The sequence below is a fragment of the Falco biarmicus genome, chromosome Z (assembly GCF_023638135.1).
Source record: "Falco biarmicus isolate bFalBia1 chromosome Z, bFalBia1.pri, whole genome shotgun sequence".
In the NCBI taxonomy this organism is placed as follows: Eukaryota; Metazoa; Chordata; class Aves; order Falconiformes; family Falconidae; genus Falco; species Falco biarmicus.
Genome location: NC_079311.1, coordinates 74,669,406 through 74,695,075, shown reverse-complemented (window position 1 = coordinate 74,695,075; position 25,670 = coordinate 74,669,406). Strand labels below are relative to the sequence as shown.

General features: G+C 47.4%; 1 protein-coding gene across 9 annotated transcripts in view; it reads left to right on the top strand.

Annotated features, from left to right (window-relative positions):
• The window catches only part of RUSC2 (RUN and SH3 domain containing 2), a 62,895-nt gene that overhangs the window by 9,958 nt on the left and 27,267 nt on the right, over positions 1–25,670 (top strand). For 7 of the 9 annotated variants that reach the window (XM_056324273.1, XM_056324279.1, XM_056324280.1 and 4 more), the window contains one exon: positions 15,955–16,055. The exons of 1 other annotated variant lie outside the window; for it this stretch is intronic. The gene's annotated coding sequence lies outside the window, so the exon portion shown is untranslated. Of the gene's footprint in view, positions 1–375; positions 1,346–15,954; positions 16,056–25,670 lie in introns of those variants that run through there. One more of the 9 variants, XM_056324276.1, reaches the window with a different exon arrangement.

Sequence of the window (25,670 nt, the reverse complement as noted above, 5' to 3'; positions counted from 1 at the left end):
CCCCAGCCTCTACAGAACAGATTTTAGTTGCTTCAGAACTACATGGGCTCCCTGTTCTTTGTCACCAGTTGCACCCCGAGATCATAAGCTATATGCCTGTCTGGCTCTGGGCTTACTGAAAATAGGCTAAGCCTGCTGTGATACGCATCCTGAAACAGCACCTTCTCAGCCTCTTGCTGAGGTTTTCCAGTGCTTGTTTAATAGGCAGTAGCTGGAAGTTGCAAAAACCCCATACTGCTGGTTCCAGTTGTGGGCACAGGGGAGGGAAAGCCTCCAGACCCTTGGACACATTGCTTCCTTGCCAAGCTAGTCCCTATCCCCCATCTTCCTTATCTGCCATTAAGTCCAGTTCCAGTACAGCTCGGAAGTTACCCTGAAATGTCAGGGAAAGAAGAATCCTAGCAGGAAGTGCCAAAGGCACATGGGAGACAGAAGGAGTCTCTCTTTCCAAGTCCCAATGATGTGGAGCCCCTGAGCATGGGGAGAGGGCCTGGACAAGAGGAATGGGCTCCTTCACCATCAGCCGATCCCACTCACGGATGAAGCAACGCTCGGATCAGCCTTTCTCCCGGGCATGATGGGCTTCTGTAGCACCAGCACAGCTGTGGGGCTGGGGCCACCCCAAGTGGGGCATAGGCTACCAAATTGCTTAAGTTTGCATTCCTGCCAGCAGGTGCTCTGTATGGCATTGTAGGAGCTGCTGGAGAGTGTGGAGTTGGGGGGGGTCTCCCCTCGTTAGTGGTCACTTCACCCCAGGGCTTCCCCTCGCAGGCAGCTGCCCTCCCACCCCCTGCCTGAGCAGTCAGTCCATGGAGCCAGCCTGCACAGCCTCATCTTGCTGGCTTCTTTCTGAGCTTGCTGTAAATGGCTCTTTGTAACACGAGCTGCATTTCTGCCGTAGTCCTCTCGACAGTGCATCTGTGTTTATACTGGGGCTTTCATGAGCGATCTGGCCCTTGCATTGCCAGCAGCCCGCAGCCCTCGCTTTTCTGTCCTGCCCACATGTTCTGTGAGTGAGACTGGCACCCTGGCACTGCTGTGCCCAAGGAGAGGCAGGTGCCTGGCAGCGGGAGGAATCCCTCAGCCAGCTCCCATCTGGAAGAAGTGCCTTGTCATGTAGCCTCTCGCCCGCCATCCTGCAGCAACGGGGGAGCAGCCTGCAGAGACTCCCCGCAGCACGGCTCGCTGATCCCTGAGCCAACACGGGCACAAGCTGGGTTTGCTTTGGTTTACCACAGGCTTTGCGTGCTGTATTTGTCCTGCTGCTCTCATGCTGTTGCTGCTGCCCCCAGCTTCATGCTGCAGTGAGCAGAGGCCATGATCTGGGGAGATTGCATCTGGCAAGGTAGGAGCAGATCCATTCCATTTGTTCTGCTAAATGTAACGTGGCAGCCAACCCTGCCCCTGCCTGGAGAGCATGCTTCAATTAGCACTGTGTATGCAGCTTTATTTTGCATTGTTCTTTAGCTCTAATGAGCAGTCAGCATGCTGATCAGGCTGTAGCCTCTATTGCATGGAAAAGAAATGCATATATCCATTTGCTTTTTACCTACACACTGGAAACTCAGACTCTGGCTCCCTTTCTACTGCAGGATGGTGTGCTGGTGCTCCAGAGCCCATCTGTCTTCTCTGTTCACACACAGCATCCTGTGCATATTCTACAGGTCATGTCACCTGCTTCTCTAGGAGACATGAAAGCAGAGAGCAGTCTGAGTGTGCCTTGGGAGAAAGGGGGAGGGAGAAAAAAACTCATGGAAGACAAAAATGAAGGAAGTTCAGTAAGGATGAAAATGGCTTTATTTTTAATATTTTTTTAATTTTTTAATATTTATATATATAAAATATGGTCTTTTATTTAAAATTTAAAATTAAAAAATAAAATAAAATTTATTTTACCACAGAATATGAGACAGAGGAAAAGCCCTCTTTCCCTGAACAGTCTCAAAAGGGTTATGAAGGGACTGGGGGTTGTTGGCTGGGGCCTGTGGATTGGTGCTTGGGCCTGGGGATTGGGCTTCAGTCAGCAAATGGTGAGCAACTGTATTGTGCATCACTTCGGACTTTTCCCATCCCTTTCGATTTTTTTCCTCTCCCCTTCTCTCTCCTTTTCAATTATTAAGTTGTTCAGATCTCAACCCTCCAGTTTTATCTTTTTCCCAGTTCTCCTCCCCATCCTGTGGTGGGGGGAGGGGAGTGAGCAAGCAGCTATGTGGTATTTAGTTGCTGTCTGGCATTAAACCATGATAGTCGTGATGACCAAGAAACCCTACTACTACTGGACTTCCCTGTACTAGCCAAGGATGGATAATTAGGAGGGGAGCAGCACTGTTTTCTGACCTCGCTGGTGTTTAGGCACAGCTGTTCTCTTTTTAGTTCATAGCAGCTGGCATGCACCTGCCCCTGTACACACAGCCATCCATCTTCCCCAGGCTTGTTGTACCTGGGCTTGCCTCCCATGTGGATGAGAGTCTCCTAAACAGGACAAACAAGGATATCAGGCCTTCTGCAGGTGATGGTTTACTTATGAGGGTGAGCCCAAACCACAAACCATGTTTCAGGGCCCCCTGCATCCCTTGTTGTGAGGAGGGAAGGGGGTGTTCTAGCTTTCCCTTCTCAGCCTGTCCTGCTGTGCTGCCAGTGGGTGTATAAATAGTGCCCACAGTATACTATTTTGGTGACAAGCTCTTCCCAGGATTCATCCAAAGAGTTATGTGAGCAAGTGTTAAAAATAACACCCAGCCCTGCCCAAATGCTGCCGTTGTTTTAGTCAAAGTGTTGTGAATCTTCCATAGAGAGCAGCCTTGGACCCTTGGGAGGGGGCAGCAGGAGGGAGTCTGGCAGGGCTCCCCATGCTTTCCTCCTTCTTGCTGCCCTGCTGACCACAGAGGATACTGACCCTCAGGTGCAGTAGATGTGCTGGTTACCAAGAGGATATGAGACTTTCACTTCTAATTAGGCTATTTGCTACTGAGCTTTCCCTGTGTGTGTTATTGCTAGGTCTGATGAGAGGTAGGACATTCCAGGAGGGGTTAACCTGGGATTTAATCTAGCTGCTGCCAGGTCCCTGATGGTGGCCACAGGTAGGTGCTTCACTAGAACGTCTTGGGCTGTAGCAATGGCATATGTAGCGTCCTAGGTTTATCCCAAGGGCTGGTAGCTGGAGATTAGTTTAATTGGGGCAGGCATATTAAATCTGTATGTTAAATTAACAGCTACAACTCAGGATATTCTTGCTATCCATAGAAACACAAAAGTTATTCCAAAATCCTGCCCTTTTCATGCTGTGAAATGTGTTTTGGTGCCTGTAACTGTAAACCAGACCACACTACAGAGATTGCTCGGGACCCACGCTCCCTGAGATTTTGCCTGTTGGTCAAGTCCTATGCTAGGTATGCAACTCACTGTCTGCGTGCTGCTGCAGCATCAGCTTCTGCTGTGTGCTGGAAAACAAGAGACCTCACTGGAAAGCAGCAGACCCCACTGAGTCCTTGTCTTCAGTGCATCGAACCTAGAACTCACAGAAATGCTTCTTGGAGGGCTCATGCACAAAGAAGCCCCATATGGAGACAGAGATGCTCCTTCTGCAGACAGATAATGTGGCTTCTGTCTTGCCTGGTCTAATATGGGATGTAGGATAAGTTACCCCCTGTGGGAGTGGAGCACTCTGTGCTGTTACAAGCTTAATATGTGGAGCCTTGCATGCAGAAGAGAAGAGCTGCAAACGTGGGGGCAGTGCTTGGGCTTACGTATTTGCTCAGAGTCGAAAGCAGCAGTGTCATGGACAGGGGAGACCACACTTTCAGATGCTGGGTTCAGGACTGCAGCATTAATCCCCCTGTATGGTTCCTTGGCCTCCACCTTTGCATCCCCAGATAACACCCGTGCTGATTTCTGGCTTTGTAGAGGAAGGGCCAGATGCTTCTGCAGTCTCTGAGTACTTTGCTTTCAGAAAGGATGGATTTATTTTAAGCTGATACAGAAAGTTTCTGTGAAAACAGCAGGCATGCAAAAATTGCTAAAAAGGTCACAAGTGCTGTTTGGCACGCCATGCTTTACCTCCTCTGATATGGGATTACTAATTCTGGCAGGTGTTCCTAGAGATGGAGAGCAGGTCCTGTTAAAAGGTCATGACTGAGAGTTTTCTCCAGCTGTTGCACTGAGCATGAGTTGAGAGCAGAGCAGCAGCTTGTCTTCTGGCTTGGATTGTTATATCTCACATGCTGAGCCCTTACTAGCCCTCTTCCCGATCTCACCATTTATCTGGTCTTCTCTTTTCCTTGCTGTGTGTTGAGAGTCACATGCTGGGTTTCTGCACAGGATGGGATGCTTTCTTAAGTATGTATTGAAATCAGGCTTCAGAATTGTCCCAAGATGGAAAAACGTCATGGAGATGAAAAGCATGTTTCTGTTTTTCCAGGAACATGCTCTGGGCAATCAGTCCTTCATCAGGGGCTTCCTGCTCGTTCATTCCTCTGCTCCTTCCTGCTCCTCTCCCATGTCCAGCCAACAAAGTTGCTCTCTTGAGTCATCATCACTGCTGCTTATTATTAGTCCTGAGCCAAGTCTCTGAGTATCATCGTACACTACAGAGCTCCTGAGAGCTCTTTCAGGCTCTTTCCACGCTGGCATGCTCTTGTTTCCCAGACTGGAATGTGTCTGGGGTGCATGGGGACACATGACCATGTTTGTCATCTCTAAGCACCTCTTTGCTTGGCATTTATCAGTAGTCTCCTGTGCAGTGCCGGAGCCCCACACCAGTTTCCAGCAGCTCCTCAAGTGCAGAGTCTCCATGGGGAGCCCCGTAGGGCAGTGTGCTCCAGCCCTTTCATCTGCTTCACATGGGCCTGAGCCCTGTCCCAGCCTGTCCAACACAGTCTAAGGTTGGCATGTTTCTCAGGCATCTCCTGTGACCTGCTTTGCCTTCGTGGCCTGTGTCACTGCTGGTGCCCAGGCTTTGCGTCTGCCAGCTTTTATTTTCTGTTTTAAAGAGCATGGCAGGATTTCCTCCCACACCTGGATCCCCTTTATCCCTCCAGCCTCAGTAAACTTCTTGTGCACAGTTGACAGCCATGTACCTCCCATTTCTGGCTCTGTGTGCCTGCCTGCATATGGGATGGCTGCCTGTCGGTTCCACATGTCTTTTGGAGGAGGCAGACTTGTACAGCTGGCAGCATAGCAGCTACGTGCTGCAGATTAGACTCTTTGTGCCAATTAAGCACATACCAATAGGCACATACACCCAAAAGGTTGTTTATTCATGGGCTGACTTGGCATGGAGATGTCAGGTACAGCTGACCGATGATCTGGGACAGCCTGCTCGATTAGATGGGAAGAAGTTAATAATAACTAGAGAAAAACTTAGTGAAGGATCATCTTCAACAATACCAAATTTGTGAGAAAAAGTCACTTCACTGCAGTGGATGAAAGGTGGATGAATCCACTGGCTAAAAGCTGGTGCTAAGCATATTCCATTTAGGAAAAAAACCCACCTGGTGTATGTTTTCAACAGCTGGGTGCATTAGCTACTAGATCAGCTGGCATGGGATGCATTTCCACTCTCAGACTGTACTTGTACATTTTATGTGTCTTTCCAGGAGCATGTTTCTGTTTCTCCAGCTATTCTACCTCACAGAATAAGCTGCTCTAGGCTTTTAATCCTGCATTAGAGGCTTCCTGCTCCTCTGAGTCAAACAGAAATCACATGAGAATAAGACTTCCAGAAGCCATAATTACATCTCCCTGACCCAGGCATAGTGGACTTCAGCTATGCCACTCCTTGTTTCTTTGTTTCATCCCTCCAGAAGCTCCCAGTGATTGGAACGTTATCTGCTGCATCCTGCATCTTAGCAGTCCATTCCCTTCCCTCTATCACTGCCTCCTGATGCCATGGCACATGGGGTTGACCAAGACCGTAAGATGGGCATTTCTTCAGTGGCAGAGGCATAAAACCAAATAGTTTCCACTTTCTGACAGTAAAAGCCTGTTAAAATTACAGGAATGCACACCTCTAAGTAAGTAAAGAGCTGCTGAGGCAGACAAGACCACGCAAAAATATTAAGCAAACCAGTCTTATCTCCTGACTGCTCTGCTTTTTTGGTAGAATAATGAACAGCTAGTTTTATCTGTTATACCTGATGTCTAACCTAAACTCCCCTGGCTGCCCCTCAGGGAGCCTGTTCCTGTTGCTGAGGATTTGGAGAACAGCTTACTCACTTGCTCTTGGCAGCAGCCTTTTATACATTTAAGAAGAGCTTTCATGTGCCCCCTAGTTTTCTGCAAGCGACTAACCTTTTTGCTTTGCAATTTACTCTGTTTTGCTCTCTTTGAACTCTCATCAGCTTGTACATGTAGGACATGTCCATGAGGTGTGTTGGGCAGAGAGGAGGGATTAGGATTACTCCACGTCTTGCGTACGACATGCCTATTCATACAGCCCTACATACTGTTTGTCAGCTTCAAAGCAAAATGCCACTATTACCCAAGTTCAGCCTGTGATCTATGGTAACCACAGATCCCTTCAGAATGAGCAGGTCATGCATGATGATTATGGGTGGGGATGTGCAATCTGTGGTGTGTGAGCTGTCACGGTAATGGTTATAATTTTTGCCAATTTGCTGTTTATGAATAGACCTTATCCCTTCAGCTAACAGTATCAGTACTGTAGACAACACAGATGAAGAGTAAAAAATAACCACTCCATCTGACAGCCAGCAGGTTAAATGCACAAGTGGTGGACAGGGTCTCCAGGAGTTAGTTACAAGTCTGCATTACAAAGGGTTTTTAGCAGAAGTTTTCAGTGGTCCTGTTTCCTCTCCCTTTTGCAGCTTTCCTTGGTGCCTGCTGGGATGTGGGTGCTCAGGAGCACAGACAGTCTCTTGGGTGGCACTGAAGTCCTGTGCCTGCCAATACTGTGTTGTGGCATTCCTGCTAGCAGGTGGTTTTTGAGTGTACCTTCAATAGCCTCTTTTAATGACAGAGCGCTGTGCAGAAGCACAAGCTGTCTAGACATTGCTTTATTGGCCGTTGAAACAGACAGCTGGGGCAAGTAACACTGGCAGAGCAGCACTGCATGTCTGGTTTGAGTGGTAAATGGAGAAACTTTAAGAAAAAAAATCAGTGTAAACAACCACAATTAATAGCACGTTTCTAATAAATCAGCGGGTGGTTATGTGTTTGCTGGGCTTTGTTGCAAAGGTGGGAGAGCTTGAGAACAGGGAGGTCTGTTGGGAACTCACTCTGTGGTGAGTTGGGAGATCTCACCGCTTGACTTCTGCGGTGGCCCTGAGCAGTGATGGCAGGGCAGTGCTGTGGCATGCGCAGAGAGGCGAGTGTGGGCTTTCTGTGCGAAACCTGCAGCACTTTTCCTTGTTGCCTTGGAAAACTGCAGTATTTATGACTCTGTCCTGGTTTTGGCTGGCATGGAGTTAACTTTCTTCTTGGTAGCTCGTACAGCGCTGTGTTTTGGCTATGATGTGAGAACAATGTTGATAGCACACTGATGCTTTTAGTTGTGGTGTGGGGCCACCACAAAAAGGACTGTTGTGGTTTAACCCCAGCTGGCAACCAAGCATCACACAACCGCTTGCTTGCTCCCCACACCCAGAGGGGTGGGGAGGAGAGTCGGAAAGGAATGTAAAACTCAAGGGCTGAGATAAGAACAATTTAATAATTTAAGCTGAATAAAAATGTAAGTACAACAACAATAACAATAATAACAAGTGATAATGGAAGGGTGGGGGAAAGGATAAAATCCAGAGGAAAAGGGAGAAAGGAGAACAAGTGATGCACAGTACAGCTGCTCAGCACCCGCTGACTGATGCCTGGCCAGTGCCCGAGCAACGATCCCCAGGCCCCAGCCAACCCCCCAGGTTTATATACCCAGCATGATGCCCCATGGTATGGAACACCCCTTTGGCTGGTTCAGCTCAGCTGTCCTCGCTGTGTCCCCTCCCAGAAACGGAAAACTCCTTGACTTCGTATAAGTGTTATCCAGCAACAACTAAAAACATCAGTGTGTTACCAGCATTCTCACATCAGAGCCAAGACACAGCGCTGTATGAGCTACTGAGAAGAATGTTAACTCCACCCCAGCCAAAACCAGGACACTCAGTATTGAACCAGGAGGGCATGAGGCTTTTTCCATTCTTGTATGTGGCCTCTTGTGTGTCCAACAGTGATGTTTTTCTTCTCCTCTGCTTGCCCCTTTCCTGCTGCATCCCTTCCATTGCAGTCTCCGTGAGCTGAGGCTCGTATGCAGTGCAGTCACCCTCACTTCGAGTCAGCCAGGCAATGCCCCTGCAGTGGGAAGGGAATGTCACTTCAGTGTACATCACGGGAACTATAAGCAGTCACCTTCCTTGAACAGTGCATGCTGTGTACACAGCAATCTGTGGTTGTACTTAGTATGTAGATAGTGAACCATTTCTGGGCTGCAGATTCAGCTCAGCCCTCCGGCTTTTCAGCTGCTTAGCTGGAAATACGTAATTTTTATTTGAGGTCAGAACACAAACTGGTGAATACAGCAGAACTGCGGTTGCTAAATTCACCAGCTCCAGTATAGTAGGTAATGTGGCAACTTAAGGCTTTTGCTGTGGCTGCAGGGAAGTATTAAGTTATGGTGAAATTAATGGTTTAGGTAAATTGTGCTGTAGAGGCAGCATTGATCCCATTTTAAAAACTGATTTTAATAGGAGTGAAGCCAATAACACCTTAATATCCACTGCTACCACGGGTTGCTCAGAGCAAATACTGCCAGATTAGAAGGCGTATCTTTTCTGTAATGATACCCTTTCAGTTCCTTTTGCCAAGGCTTTGATTGGTGGAAGAGTTTATATTCCCACTCAGTATATCATCAATATTTGAGTGAATGCTTGAAAAAGGAGGTTTGCTCTGAGAGCTGAGCTCCTGTTTCACTCTGAAGTCTCAGGCTGGATGAGTTATATCCAGGCTTTGCTTTAATTCACAGTCTGCTGTACAGATTTATGAGCGTAGTTTATCAGATTGAAGCTGAGGCTTCAGGCATGATTCAGGAGCTGCTCTGTTGTTTTTGTCCTGATTTCTCTCAGCCTAAAAGTTCTTTCTGCTCTTGCTTGGGCAGTACTGAGTATTATAGCTAGAAGATGGGCACTGGGATTGTAGGATCTGTTCTCCTTTTCCCACAACCTTCCAAGTGATTCACATCTCCTTATTGCCCCAGTCTCCAGTGTATAAAATTTTGATAGCAGCACTTTCCTAGGAAAAGATTATGAATATAGTGGAATCCTGGGCTAGAAGGGACCTGGAGAGAGACAGCTGTTGTGGGCTTGGTTTGGTTTTCCCGTAGATGTCTCAGTATTGGAGAAGTACGTGGAACTCAGCCCAGCCCTGTGGGAAGCCTTGCCAGCACTAGCCCTATCTGGTAGTTTTGACTTCTTATGGAGCTTTTGAAAGCCTCTGTTCCTGGGCAGTGAGGCATCAGCTGCTAGCAGTAGGAAGCATTTGACCTGAGTACAGGGAGATAGAAATCGAGAGAGTGACTGGGATGAAGGAACCACCTTGCCCAGTATGACTTTTCCAAAAATAGTTTGCAGGTGGTCAGCGAGGGAGGAGGGTGAGCAGGGCAAGCAGGTCTCATATCCCAAGATTTTTTCCAGGGGATTTTGCTACATCTATTATATTTTATCTGTTTAGTAAGCTGAAATGGTTCTCTCAAGTCCTTGTCTTGCCTCCCCTTGAACCCATGTGGACTTCTATCCATAATACCCTTTGAGATCTAAGGAGCAGTAAACAGACTAGAGGAAGATAACAGGAATGTTGAAAGAAGAACTGCTTGTCTGAAAAGAAGTTGTTAGTGGAGAGAAGTCTAGAAATGGAAGTTATTTAATACTTCAAGTAACACTCGGAGCCTTAAAATTTTACTAGTGGTATTTCCTAAAGACACAAAGCTAGGAAGCATCCTCACAGGGAGTTCAGGGTTATTCAGCAAGAAGAACTTGCATGTCCTTCAGGAATCATACAAATGGGAATTGGATCGTTCAAAATTGTATGATTGTGTGCATGAGAAATGAGCAAAAAGTTCAGCTCCAGCTGGGACCTCACTGGGGAAAGTGAGAGGGGGGAAAACCCAGGGTTTGTCAGTGACGTCCAGGACAACTGTGAGCATCTAGTATGCTGCAGCCATGAAAAAGATAAATGTCATCCAACGTGACACATTGGACAAAATACTTGAGGCAGAAATGGGGAATTTTTAGCATATTAAGTCATGGTGAGACATTGCTTGGAAGACCGCATACATTTCCAGTCGCTCTCTGAAGGCTGTGTGCAAACTGGGTCAGGTGCAGAGAAGGGATATGGGTATGATCAAAGAAATGGAAAGCCTACCTAATGTGAAGTGATTAAAGAACTCAGATGATATAACTTTAAACACAGACTGAATAAATGCTGACGTTAAAGCTCATTTTTGGAATATGAGTGAATAGGGGTGAGCTGTGCATGGGTAAAGATAAACTGGAAATTCAGAGAATGTTCTTAAAACATCAAAGAAATTAATTTGGGGAACTAATTCTTTTAGAAAGCCGTTAGCAAGCAACAAGAAATTTCAAATTTGGGGGAAAAAAACAACTTTCTCTTTTCAAGCTACTGTCTTACTTGGAGGTGTGACTCCTGCCTTGTGTCACTAGCCCTGAGGAAATCAGTATTGATGTTATGGGCAGTGGGCAGCACTTGCTGGCGCAGGATCATGGGGGGGTGTGTGTGTGTGTGTGCTTCTGAATCCTGCTGTTGTGAATGTGTCTGCAACCGGCATAACTCCCCAGTCTCCAGTGCCTGGCATCCGATCCTTTCGGAAGGCAGGCTCAGTAGGGATCCGTTGTTGCTGACCCCCTGGGGAAATGCAAGGACTGAGGGCAGGCATTGCCACTATGCTAATGTGTGCTTTTTATCAATCTGCTTGGATTTTTGACCCCTCGTTCAAAAGCTCCTGTATTTCTTCCCACCAAATAGAAAAGTTGTCAAGCGCATGTTGGTAATGATCAGCCTGTATTGATCTCTATGTGTTTGAGAGAGAAATGTTGTTTGACCTTGAAGGGCAGGGCTTGCAGGGATGGGAAATTATTTTTGTTTTCCTTTCGGAGGATTTTATGAAGTTTTCAGCATCTCCTGCTTTCCAGTTGGCCTCTGTGTTCTGTTCCCCCTTGCTCCAGCTGAGCAGGACCATGCTTTTACTTCAGCTCTGACCAACATCCCTCTCTCTGGCATTGCTGAAATGGCCTCAGTAGTGATGGATGGGGTTGCCATGTCTTGGGGATTCAGATTTGTGCCACAAGCAATGAGTGAGCAAGGTGGGAAGGCACTGAGCTGCTCCTGCTTTGTTCATGAGTGGTCGGTCCAGCATGTGGGAAAAAGTGAAGATGTCCCTCCCTCCTGTGGGCATGCTGCAGATGGGGTCACGATGAGCGAGAGGCTCATGCTGTTGCATCTGCAGATAGCAAGGCACAGGTTGCCCACTGTGGCAATGAGCTTGCTGTTGCTTGTACCACTTTCTGTTTCCTTGAGAGGTGCAGACACAGTGAAAGTAATGAGGGTTAGGTCAAAACACTCATCCTTTAGGAGGAGGTGGCAGGCAGCTCCCTGTGCTGGGTCATAGCTGTGAGCTGCAGTGTAGAGGCACCAGCCCCGGGGTGGTCTGGATGTTGTGAGGGTGGTCGCACTGTGCACCGCACCTGATGGTGAGGGGTGGTTGAAGACCTGTTCCTGCCCAGTGCTGGAAGTGTGAGCTGCAGCCCAGGCTGCTGGTTGGGATCTGGGGCTGAGCTGTTTCCAGTTCACTGGTCACTGGAGCATGCAGCAGATGGGTGGGAGGCTTGGCCTGCTGGTGGGTGCCCTTGCTGTACAACTGCAGTAGAAGTGGAAAGGTTTCTTCCTTCTTGTAGGTGGGGGCATGCTAACCTGAGCAGCCAATTCCTACCTGGAATATGAAGGAAGGAGCCTGAGACCAAGACAGAAGTGTATTGTGCTTTTTTTCTGCCTAAATGATCTATTTGTGTCCTGGTTGTTGTCAGCAAGCGCCTTGGGCACACACATGGCTGGTGTCCAGTGTGAGTGCAGCACGTGGGGCTCCTCCACAGCAGTGAGCTCTGCTTCAGCCTGGCACTGGGAACAGGGTGTGCCTCCTTAGTGGAGCTCATGGGTGGGCGAACATGTGCACTGACTTCTCACACCCTTGGAGCAAGGAGGGAGGTGAGATGTCAGAAGCCCCACCTGACATGCAGGATGCCTGTGAGGAATTAGACTTGACATTGCATGATAAGCAATTTTCTCCTGCACAGTGTGTGGGAAGCACCTATACCTACCTCTCCAGACCAAGCAGAACAGGAACACCTGTTACTGTAGGAGCAGATGTGTTCTGGCACCTCCATCTCCCTCACCTTGCTTCTCTAGGGAGTGCAGTCAGCAGCCTGCAGTATCCTCCTCCCCTCCTTGCCTGAGACTGTGGCATCAGCCGTGCGACTCATCTCTGTGATCAAAGAGAAGTCATCTCCTAGAAGACAGTCCCCAGGAAACAGCTTTCTTCTTCCTCATTAGTGCCTGTAATCTCTTAGTACCTACAAAGCTTTAGGGCAGCCCATCAGTTTTTACTGCTGTTGCTGAGTGTGGTGGAGCCCGGTAGGGAGATGCAGCAAAGGGGTGCTTGCTGCAGAGGTGCAAGTGGGGTGGTGGGAAGGTGCTGAACATGTTTTGGGGAGGAGGATACAAATGTTGATGTTGGGAAGAGATATGTAAATAGGTGGGTTTCTCAGGGAGCCCCTTATCTGCTGCATTGCTCTATCTGATTTTTAACAAAACAGCCCCCTGACTCCATCTGCTCTGGTGTGCATGTCGGTCACCCAAGGCAGACATTGCTGTCAGTGAATTGGTTAATGCCAGTGTCCTGTGGCAGGGACAAGGATGCAGGCAAGCACTCAGCCTGCCAGCATTTATACCTCCTGGCGTCAGCATTGGCAATGCTTGTGGAGGACTGGGGAGGGCATGGAAATAGTTTCCATTCTCCTCTCTGCTGTGGGAATGAGTCTCCTGGGTAACAAACGCTCCTTGTTCTGCACAGAGCTCTGCAGCTGAGACTGTCTCCTTCCTCGCTGCTGCTCCCTGACTGTCCCAGCTGAAGGGGCCAGAGATGGCTGCTTGAGCCTGCCTTAATTAACACTGATAATACAATGGGACTGGCTGTGCGGGGGTCCGGGGGCTGCACGCTAATGGGAGTACAGTAAATAGTCTCATTTACTGCAGCTTGGGTGGAGCAGAAACCACCAGGGCTAGCATTCTGCTTGCTGTAATGGCCAGGCGTGGAGGTAGGTCTCTCGCTTCTGCATCCTCCCTGGAGCTCATCCCTGCTGCTTGAACGGGACCAGGTGGTGGTGCAGGTCTCCAGCATCCAAGGAAAGGCAAGTGGTGGGCTGGGGAGCGTGAAGTACCACAGGTGGGGCAGGTGCATCAGCCTCTCGGGAAGGACCTGCGGACCCTGAGCTTTGGGACGGGCTGGCGGATCATTCCCAGTGTTTGGAGGTGAGCAGCAGAGCCGTCTGCAGTGCTGGCTCCAGTGTGAAGGGGCTGCACAGCCCACAGCCAGCGTGAGGTGTGTTCTGGTTGGAAGGATCTGTCTGCACTGGGGGGAGCCCTTGGTGGGAGCCACCCACCAGCCACTGGATTACAATCAGAAATGCAGTTTGAATGTTACCTGAAGAGGTGTTTTAAAGATTTTGGGTGGTCTGGGGTCCAAGACAATTGGCAGCCGCTTCCAGTGATGACTCAACATTTTGCTGTCATAGCTTTCTCTGTTGGCCTCTGTAGAGGCAAAAGCTTCTGCGAAGTGTTATGTTGTCTGGGCTTGTTTTGTTTGATTGCTGCTTTGGGTGCATCATGGTGTAGGGCAAAAAGTACTCGAGTGTGTGACAGTTCTTAATTTCTTTGAGCCGTGTGTCTGTGTGACATTTTTACCTCTTCTCTGACTTACCTGCTCTCCATGGAGCCTTGGGTTAGGAGATGGGGTTTGGTGTGGGCTCATAGGGGTTGCTTTTTCTGACGTGGCCACTCCGTTTTCTGAGCTCTGCTTAGCTCAGTTCAGGGCGGTGGCGAAGTGCAGTAATGTGGGTGGTCCTGTTGTCTAAACTCCTAAATTACCAAACTGATCTAGTGTTTAACTATATGTTAAACAAACCTGTGCACAGTTTTGAGTCAAGCTGACTCTTATAAAGTTGTTAAAAAGTGACGAATGAAAGGACTTCTAATCAAGGGAGTCAGTTTTGGGAAGGATGGAAAACAAAGAACAAATGGTGAAAAGAACACCATTACCTAAGTTATGCAAAAAGAAGCCTTCAAGTGAGGAAAGTTCTGGCAAGAGGAGACAAGCTGGTAAGGTGTTACAATCCACTGACATCAACAGAAAATTAGTTGAAAGTAGTGCAAAAGCGATTGCGGCAGTGGGAGATGGCAACCTCTGACTCCAATAGCACCCCCCCCAAAAGAGGGGAAACCCCCTCTTGAGGTCCATACATAGTTAGTAAAGAGCTTCAGCAGTGCTATCAGAGGATGCACACTAATTTGCATTAGAAGTGAGAAACTTGTAACTAATCCTGTGCTTGAATGACAATGCATATGTAACATACTATGAATATACAACTACTCTGTTGTATATAATGTGTACCCTGGAGCAGCTTGGTGTGCATGGTAGGAGGAAAAATCCCCCATGCCCCCAGTGCTGCAATAAACCAATGTTGGCTTTCTAAACTACCATTTGGTTTGGAGAGCTTTCTTGGTTACAATTTTGGTAACAGTCCCTCCAGAACAGTTGTCTCAGGGCAGCTGCTCCAGTGCTAGAAACATCTCCCCTGGCAGAGCCAGGAGCACAGCTGAGTTTCTGGGCTGTGTGGTTGTGCCCAGACTGTGGCAGAAAAACAGAATCAGCCACACACTGTCAGGAGCAGCACTGGCTTGCCTGTGGAGCAGGTTGCAATTGCCTCTGGTGAAAGGGGGGTGATGGAAAAATCCTTTCACATGGCCCTGGGATAGCAAAGAACCTGATCTTTTGCGGGTTTCAGAAGGAAGATCTCTTGTGAATTGCTTGGTGGACATGCTGGGATTCAGCCCAGGTTACAGGCAGTGTTTTTATCACAAGCTGTAGTTAATAGTTGCTGGGACCTTGATTTGAGTCTCCCTGTGACAGCAGGGACTGCAGACAGCCTGCCTCTGCCAGGTGTGTTTGGTACCAGGGGAGGTGCTGGTGGTTGCATCTTACCCCAGGGGGACTGCCTTTCAGGGATACAGCACAGATAATGTTGATGAAGCTCTCAAGCAAAAGACGCTACAGAAATGTAAAAGAAGCTTCAAGAAGCTTCTTGTAGTTTTCCAGATCTCTCAGTTAGGAGTCCTCCCATCCTCCTCCTCTGCCTGTGCATTTCTTTGCAGATGAGCATCTTAGCTCCAAGGGTTCTAGCAGCCATTATCAACGGTAGGGACACAGCACTGCAGTTCCTTTTGCTTTCCTTTGCAAAGCCAGGAGAAGAGATCAGACAGCTTGCAACTACACAGCATCTGAAACCCAAGCTCATCACAGAATAAAATGCTGCAGTTCTATTTCATGGCACGGGCTTTAGTCTTTTCATTTCTCCTCATGCTACCTTCCTGATTTCCCTGTTACTATAAGAATCAATCCTCCATCTTCCAGCCTGACTTATCTCCCCTCCTCTCCTTCTCCGCTCCCTCCCATCCCCTGCCTCATCTGAGGTTCCGCAGGGACCGATTGCAAGCCGGAGCGGTGGTGCTGTGGGCATGCTTGCTCCTTCACACGCAGCAACGTCACAGCAGCAGCAGCAGGAGCATTGGAGATGTGATTGCGCAGACCCTCTGCATTGCCAGGGATGCAGCTGTGAAAAAAAAAAAAAAAAAAAAAATGGAAAAAAATTGATTCTCTGTTTCTCACAGCATCCTGGTGAGAGAGCACGGAGCCCGCTGGAATCCAAGAGCTCAGCAGTGCTGGAGCAGGGCGTGTTCAGTGAGACAGGGAACGGAGCATCTGTGGAAAGGTGAGATGGAGAAATGGTCGGGGTGGGCGTTAGTCATACTGATGCTTTTCAGGCTGTTCATTGTCCTGCAAACTGGCTGGTTTGTTTTTGTAGACTTTGCCGGCTACCCAGTGAAGCTTAGGGATTTTAGGATTGCTTTGTCTCTTCAGGGGCTGCATTGCTTTGGAGCTGCTGTGATTATAATGGCTGTATATAAGCGAGGAGGCTGGTGTTGTTGCGCAGAATGTGTATTTGTCCATTGTAGCTATGAAATAGCGGTTGTCATGTCCGGGGCTGGTTGTGCAGAGGCGAGCCGTGCTTCGCCCCGACAATGCCGTCGCACAGCTCTCCATTGTGCCTGCCATGACAGCCAAGCCCACACGGATTGTTTTGGTCCCTCCAGCTACCATGCTGTCTGTGCATCCCTGGTGGTGATGCTGCTGTGCAGCTCAAAAGCTGTTTTGACAGACAGCGCTTCCATGAAAAGCCAGAAACAAAGGATGTAGACAGAGGAAAGGCTGCTGTCAGTGTGGCTTTTGACATTTTTTGCTACCCCCACCCGCACCCCCACTCCCCTACTGGTGAATCAATTGTTCAAAAGGCATTAGGATAAAATATCGTGGCAGGTAAAATCCTGTTCTTCTGCTAAGAGATACATGGGCTCTGTGCAGGCTGGAGTCCTTTGTGTTGCTCAGGGCGTGTCTGTGCTTGCTGTGTAAATGGATGCTTTCTCCCTGCCGCTTTTCACATATTGGATGAGAAAGGTTATCTAGGAATGGAGGAATTACTGGTTTTAATTACTGAAATGAGGGGTTCAGGCTGGGTGCCAGTTACTAGAGCTTAATTACATGGTTTTGTTATAACCAAATCCCCTTTTTCCCTGTCCACCTTCTTTCTTCCCACCCTCACCCTCTGCACAAATCCTTCCATCAAATTGCATCTGCAAACACGAAGGGAGAAGGGTTTGAACAAAGAGAAGGATATATGTGGGGTAGGGATATGAATGCCGGAGAGGTGATATTCAGGGTAGCAGTCAGCAACAAGACAAAGGTGTGAAAGAATGAGATTTTGAACTGACATGGCTACAGGGGAATATACACGTGGGAGTGTGGTAACAAAGGGATAAGCAAATAGCAGACGCAGTCTTTTGGGGTTATGGAAGATGCTGAGCATGTGGGGTTGTAATTGCAGGTGTTTGGGGGGATTGTGGTGCTAACGGGATCTACATTAGCACTGGGTGTTGTGGAACAGACCATACAGGGTCTGGATTGATGGGTATTGTAAAGGTGTATGGAGCATGGAGGAAGCAGAGATCTACTTTTTTATCTCCATATACCTACAGCTTTGTATGCCAGTGTTGCTAAGCAGCAAGCTTGGCAAGTTTATGTTTTCACAAAAACTTTCTGCAGTTTGCCAGTAACCCAAGAGTAATTCAGATAAGCCACCTTTAGGCCTATTAGGAGCAACAGGATGGTAGGAAAAACATAGATAAAATGGTAAATGTTTGTCAGAGCTGTAGAGGAACCATGGAACAAAAGAGGCAGGTGTGAGGGGCATTGCAGAGCTAGAGGAACAGGGAGTTTTGGGTCAGAGACCACAGAGGAGGAAACTGAGAGCTGTCATTGTCACAGAATGTAAATGTGTCATTTGTACCACCATTCTCCATCCTCTCACTGTGTTCCCTGGGATGGCCAGTGCAGCGTGCAGCCCCAGGGGGTTTGTAGAGGTGGGAGCGATCATCAGCACAGCCTTTTTCTGCAGCAGTTTTATGAAGGAACCATTTTGCTGCTGCAGGTTCTCAGTTCATTGCTCCCTTTCCATCCCTATGCAGTGGCAAGGCTCTCCGGCCTTTATGCCTGGTGAAGAAGATAAACCCAGAGTTTCAGTGCAGGGTACCAGGTGGGAAGGAGAGGGCTTCCAGCAAAATCACAGAGCAGAGTGCATTCTTGTCGCAGCTCTGTGACAATTTCCTGCAAGCACCATGGGGTTTCCTGAACTGCAGCTCCTTGTCATCCCTATCTCACCATGGGACCTGGGAACCCTATCTGTGTCTCCAGGTCTCTGTCCCATTCAGCCCGATGGGAGCAGGGAGTGGGATATGCTGCTGTAGGTGTGTATCCGACTGCACTTGTGGTGCTGCTGCAGAACAGGCTCTAACAGGAGGTTGGTGGGGGGTAACAACAGCACGTGTGTGTGTGGTGCATCCTGGGCTGGAGGACAGGATATGCAACAGGACGCATTTATGCAGGACACACATACTTATTATATTGGGGCACGGAAGAAAAAATGTGTATAGTTTTCTGTGTATGGTGCTTGCCTAAAGGAATAAAAAGAAAGTGATGTAGCCTCCTTCGCTGCATGGGGTGGGAATGCTCCCCAGGACATACAGTCTGTACCTAGGTGGTAGATGCTGCTTTTGTAAGAGCATCTGTTAAGCAGTGAGAGTGCACAGATAATCTCTGCCTTGAGATGCTTAAAAGATGGGCAAGAGCTTCTGGTGACTGGAGCTGACCAAAATGATTTGCAGGAAGGAGATGTAATTGCTGGTGTGTGTCTTCCTCACTGCATTGATGCAGGATGCTGGAGTTAAAGTGCAGCAGGATCTCTAGATCCAAGGGACCTGGACCTGCATTGCAGGAAGTGCAGGTGGCCCAGGAGAATATGCCATGGACTCAGGAGTGGCCTGCCCATGGCTCCATTACCACCTCACAGGTGTCTGAGGCTGTGGATAGCAAAGAAAGAATGAATTATCTGTCCCAGGGACCTTTATTGTCTTCTAGTCTGATGGGTCAAGATCTCACTCTGGTATTATTCCTGATAGCCAGACAGTAGCCCTCCCTTTGCAACCCCATGTTGTGCATTGCCCCATTTTTCATTTATTTCCCAGTCTTGTTATTCTTTTTTCAATGTTTTCTGAAAGCCTTATGTAATATTAAGGGCAGGTTGATAAATGTACTGTGGGTCACTTTCCTTCCTCTTTCGGAACAGGTACAGATTTTACCTTTATTTGCCAGCCACACAGCTTTCCCTCCTTCCTCTGTTTCCTCACAGACATTTTTATCAAAAGTCTTGCTTCCAGCTGCAGTCATGCAACTATTCTTCCGTTGTTTTGGGATGAAGAATATCTTGTCCCTCTGACTTGACTGCATTAATCTTCTTGAATTTGTTTCCACTCCAAAAACTCATTCCATTTTCTGCACCCTCTTCCCTCTATATTATCTAACCTGTCATCACTGCAGCTTTAGGATGCTTGGTTTTGCTAAAACAGTGCCAAAGATGCTGGTTTACTTACTTCTAATATCCTTCTTGGTGTAGTTATTCATTCAGGTTGGTCAGGAGCTCTGCTCTTCTAATTTTCTCACTGTGCTTGGTGATTTGAGATTATTATTTTTTACTTAGGATGCACATTGAAAGACTTTTCTGCAGTATTTCTCCAAGTTCTTTGTTCTTGTTGTTTTTTATAAATGTTTTTCCTGATACACCAGAGATGGGCTCTTTAAAAATTAGAAAGGTTTTGTTACAGAGGTGTTCACTTTTTACCCTTCTGTTTAATATAAACTGGGTCAGCTTGAGATACTTAGTTCAAAGGCAGTTCTATATTGATGATGCTGGATGATATCTCAGTAGGCGTGGTTCTGATGGTTAAACCCAAGAAAAGCAAACTGAAAGTGAGACATGCGGAGATCTGTGCATGTGGCTCAGAAGCAGAAGGTTGGAGGTGCCTCACTGTCAGCTGTGGAATCACAGGACGATACCAGATGAGAAGATTTTGTCCTGTGTTTGTGGAAGCTGCTGAAATCTGGCCGGTAGTGGGAAAGTTCACTTGTCTGCCTGTGCTGCTTGGTGGGAAGAGTCGTGATGTGGATAAAGTGCTTCTGGCAGGTCAGACTCTTAAGTCCAAAAGAGCCAGAAGTTCACCCCCTTCCAGAGCCATGCAAAAGGTTACAAGATAAGGCTTGAAGGAGCTGAGGGAGCTTGTCTGGCAGGGGATGAAATCCCACAGCAATGATCAGTGACAGCTGTGTTAGTAACTAGCCTTAGCAGGGATTTGTCAGGTTATCTGCTGAGCAGGTTCCCTGCGTGCCCTCCCACTCCTCTGGAATTTGGTTACTCTCCAAAGAGAAAGAAACGGGCTGTCAAAATGGCTCTAGTTCCTAATTCTGCTCCAGTTTCCTCTCTCAATGAAAATTATTTTAACGTTCATTTTCTGAAAGAAGTGGGTCAAAGCAGGGATGTATCTGTGCAGATAAGCACAAGAGCAGGCTTGTCCACAGACTCTTCCTCTCCCCACTGCAGTTGTGTCACAGCCTCAGGGTCATGTAGGCAATGTTTTTTTCTGTCCATCACACGCATGCAAATATTCCTCACTGGGCAAAGCTGCTGGTGGTTTTATCAGTAGATAGGAAAAAAAAAAAAAGCCACTGAAATCCCCTGCAGCTGTTCACTGGTGTAAATGGGAGGGCGACAGAAGGCAGAGCTGTAATGTAGGTGAGTGGCCATAATGTGGGTGATGGCAACTTCTGGCTGAGGGTCACCCTCTGAGTTTGAACTCTTGGGATAGAGACCGTGTGTTGGTCTTTGTGCAGTGCTGACAGCATGGGGCTGGCAGTACCTCTGAGTGGCAAATAATAAATACTTGAGTGATGGCAGCAATGCTTTGCTTTGCTTTGCTTGGCAAGCAAGAGGAAGCTGGCACTACCACCAAACTGTCTCTCTCTGTCCCAGCACAAGATGCTGTCTGGAAGCAGAGAGCGAGTGTCACTGCCCTGCTTTTGTGCTTTTTGGCCAGTGGCACAAGTATCTCAGAGTGATGAGAGCTAGTAGTCCCTTCTGGTAAGAGGGGATTTTCTCCTCTGGGAGTTACACAGGGGAAGAAATAGAGCCTTTAGGGAAGACCTTGACAAATGTGCAGCAGATTTTCACCTGCTACTTGCCCTGGACCCACTGTTACCTCAGACTAGACCCTGCTCTGTTCTTGGGGAAAGGTGGGACACATGGGCAAGGAATGGGTGCTGGTCTGGGATACTCTGCCTTCCCCTTGGCTCCCAGCTGTGCAAAAGACCCACTTGAGCATCTGTGGCTCTGGCAAATGCTCAGGAACTCTCCTGCACACTGGTGCTGGAAAAAAGCCCTGCATACAGTTTTAGGAAGATGAGTTTTTCACAAGAACTCAAGTTGTGATGTGAGATTTGAACTGATGGGTTGCTTAACTGTGATGCAGTCAACCTTGGGCAAAATCTGTGCTCCTGAACGTTGGCTAACACAGACTCAGTTTAGCAACATTTAGATAATCTCAGCTCCTTCTGACCCTCAGGGGACCAGCTCTTCAGGTGTTACTCTTCAAGGAAGCCAGAACATACATTGCTCCCTACATAGACTAATCACATCAGATTAAATCCAGAACTGCACCTTATTCTTTGTAAACTGGCAGCAGCTGGCAGCAGCTGCCATCACTTCTGCAAACGCCAACCTAAATGCTTTCGGTGGGCAGGCTCTTCTCTGTTCTGCTCTACCTGCATTGCTGCAGGACCAACTGCATGCTTACTTGGCCTCCTTTTACCTAGTGGGTCCAATTCACCTGAATTGTTTAGCAGGACACCTTCTTTTGGTCCCTCTGTGGGGTTCCCATGGCAAAGAGCAGGGCTGTATGCCTCATGCTGCATTGTCATGTGTCTTCTGTGTAAACTGAGATAGCATAGCTGTCCTCACAGATGTCCTTCTCAGCAGGGAGAATGACCTGTCTGGACCATTGTGCTAGTGCAATTTTCTGTTCTTAGTAGTGAGGCTGGTTCCAGTGTCTGCTTACATGGCATTTTTCCCTGTAGTCCAACCCTCGGATCATTTACAGTAACTCAAGTGGCAGAATCATAAACCCACATAGGAGAAGATCCAGTGAGAGATATAAATAATTCCTATCTCTGGTCCCAGGGTATTACTGGCTCATGCAGTATATCTTCCTTGGCTTTGCCTGATTCATTCTAATGATCAATACCTGGAGTGAGACAACTGCCTTGGGGTTTGGCTTACTCTGGTTGACCTCTCCTTCACTTGTTAGGATGTCAGTTGTTGTAGGGACTTCTAAGGGATTTCTTGCCTGAATGTGGCTTATTGTGAGCAGTGATTGTAGCTTGGCCCTTTGGAAGAACAGCAAGAGGATTTCAGCATGCATCTGCATTTAGCCATTTTCTACTGGCAGCAAGCTCTTCTCCCTTGTCCACAGCCAGTGGCATCTAGCTTAACCTGCTGCTGGGATTTGTGCTTCAGCTGCAGGTCATATTGCTTGAAATGGCCACCGAGGAGAGCACCTCCTTACCCAGATGTCTCCTGCCTTCAGCTCCTTGTCATATGCCTCATTTTCATTTCTGCAGGCACTTGCTATTTATAATTACTGTATTTATAAAGCACTCCGAAGGTGGTGACTACTTCTTAGTGCAGTAAGCCTGACAGCCTTTCTGTTCCCATGTGCTTCCCTTCCCTGCTTCCTGATAGACTGGCTGGTTTTGGGGGAGTACTGGACCAGAGGAAAGGTGAGACTGCATGGAGCACAGGGGGACCTCAGATGTCCCTAGAGGATTCCTAGTGCAGTAGAGCTAGCCAGTTCATGGCACGATAACAGAAGAGGAGAGGAGGAACTGCCAGAAACAGGTATGTCCCAGCACTGGCAAGCAATGCCATGAGGGTGGTTAATGCACAAAGGTGGCTATGCTGTAGTCACATGTCGTTCAGTTTATGTTTGGCCATATCTTATTCAGGCACTGATCGTAGTTGTTGATCCATTGGGGTTTCTATTACCTGTGCTTCTGTTGGTGACTTTGCACAAGCTTCAGAGACCACAAAGAACATCTTCATCTCCATAACCCTGACCTCTGCAGGCTTTGTGCTGCTGACATGATTTGGTACTGTGCAGTGGAGAAACACCACCAACTGAAGCAATGTGTTTGTATTTGTCCTGGAGGCACTGCAAGGTGATTCCCCTCTGTACCAGAGCATGTTTGACAGCCAGTATTTTGGTCTGTTGCCTTGTTGACTGCTTTCCCCTTGGCACGAGCTGAGGTTGAAAAGAAAAACCACAACAACCTCTTGGCCTGCTCGTCAAGATGAAAGGGGAATCTTCTTTCGTGGAAGGAAGCCACCAGACCTCACTGATTTCATGAGGCAAATTCACCAGGGAAAATATCCTTCAGCCCGTATCTTAGTCAGATATTGAAGACCCGTTTATCTACTGGGGGACTGCAAAGAGGATTTGCATGGGGACGTGGCAAACCTGTCCTCACAAGCCTACTCTGAGAATTTGTGCAACCTGGAGGAGCAAAACCCCTGAAAACCACACTCCATAGACAACAAAAAGAAGCTCCTTTCCTCAGAGAACAGATATGTAAGAAAAATACCCTGGTTTCTTCTAGGCTAGTCTTGTTGTAAACCTTGATTTTTTTTTTTTTTTTTTTTGAGCTTAATGCTGAGGTATGTAAATGTGTGTAACAGAAGATACTCATAAAAGTACACTTTGTCAGGTTACAAATCACTGAACTGATTAAATTGATTAAATTGACTTCAGCTCATTAAAGTGATGTCATTAAACTGCAAAAAGTATCTGTATGTCACCCTGGTCATAAGGGACTTTACTTGATAAGTGTCTACATATGAATGTTAAGGTACATAAGAAACGGAATGGAAGATTATGGTGCAGTCTTCTGATGCTGATACAGAGTCAGGGGCTGGCCCACTGTTGATTGGGAAACTGTGCAATTAGTCACCCCAGCTCAGAAGCATGACTGCAGACCTGGAAGGAATTAAGAAACTGCCCAGGAAACTGCAAGAGCCCTGGAAAACTCTTACATGAGGAGAGACTGAAGAAATGGTAATTATTTGTATTAAATGGGAAACTGGTGTTTGTGATATAAAAATAATGAGCAGTCCAGAGAAAGACGGTAAGTATTTATGAGGTGCCCTGCTTGTAACATGGAAGCATTCCAGGAAATTAAAGAGGATTACTTGAAACTGATAATAGGAATAATTTTCACATACTGTGATTAATTAGTCCATGAATCTTGCTGTCAAACTTCAAAGCCCAGCAATATTCCCAAATGGCTTCTTGGCATTTGTGTGAGTAAGACTACCCAGTGTATTTATAGTACGTGTTCAGAAGTTGCAGAGTTTTGAAACCTCTTGGTTGAGCTGAGGCCCATTTCAGTGCAAGGACTTTGGAGCGACAAATTCTTCTTCACCACTTGTTGTTCTTTTCTCTGAGACATCAGGTACAGGAAGAACACAACAGCTTCAAGAAAGGACATGTCCTAATGTGAGCATGTCCCAGCTGGGAAGGTCTGGGAGCCTACAATCTTAAGGTGTCTCCTCAGCCCTCTCAAACACCCTTGAAGTAGTTGAAAGCAGAGTGGTCATCCCTCCAGTAAACTTGGTGTGTCCCCTTGGATCCTGACCTGCTGTACTCCTCCAGTACAGAGCCAAGGATCATCCCATTTGCTCTCCTTTTTTCTCCTAGTGAACAGGTCTATGCATCTTCTGCAGCCTGGCAAGAGTTTCCTCAGCAGAAGACCTTGGTTAATCCAGAGTTACCAGATTTAGTTAGTTAGACCCTTAATGCTTTGTTGTTAAGCCCAGTCATTCCAAGCCTAATTAGCACATGAGCTGTCTTGTGGAGCGATATCCTAAAATAAACTGTTCGGAATAGAGCTTTACAAGCTCAGTTTGGTTTGGGTTGCCAGCCCCTGCAAGGGATGAGTTTCTCTTCTCAGAAGAACAGTATATGTAATCATTAGGAGTGCCTGGTCTGCTTCATAAGTATTTTATTAAGGTCCTGGCTTGCTTTTTGCTAGTTCTGATACATGGAAAATACTCTTACGTAAATTGATGCTCCAGTTTTATCCAGATCCTCTTGAGTTCTACCCTGCTGCCGGCCATGCAAACATAGAAACACCCACACATCAGGACACTTAGAGAGAAGTTGATGGCCAGACCAAGGATCTGGGAATACTCTTGTACATGAGCAGAATGAAAAGCTTGGGAGTACTCAGAGGGGTGGCAAACATAGTAGAAAATATGTTAACTCTCCCTGCCCTAGCCCAAGGACAAGCAATGAAGTTTTTGTCCTTCATTCAAGCAATGAAGCAATGAAATACCCTTATGTCCGATAGGACTGTCAGTTAACTAGTAGTTTAGTGTGGAACTCACTGGTTCCTGAAGTTACAAGCCCTAAAAGTTGCAAGAATTCATAAGAAAAGCGAAATACTCAGGGATGTTAAAAAAATATAGTACTATGATTATATAGGCTCCTAACTTTTTATTGGCCAGTTTTGAAACCCGCCTCTAGACATAAACTCTTCCCATCTGGAGGAGGCTGGCTGTGACTGGGAGGGAGCATGGAGCAGCCGGTCAGTCACCCATTTTCCCACTTTGGGGTTATTACACCTCATGCAGAGCATCTAAATTGTGCCGGGAAAGGCGGAACATGAGGCTTTGCCTATCTGATTCAGTCCACAGATGAATCAAGACTTCCCTGTAGCAGTTGATCTGTGAAGACTAAGTATGTTCATCTATCCATTGCTTCTTTCTCCTCCCTCATCCTTCTGAACTGGTGGCAACAGTTGCCTTTGATTTCATCTTTCTTAAGAAAAGCAT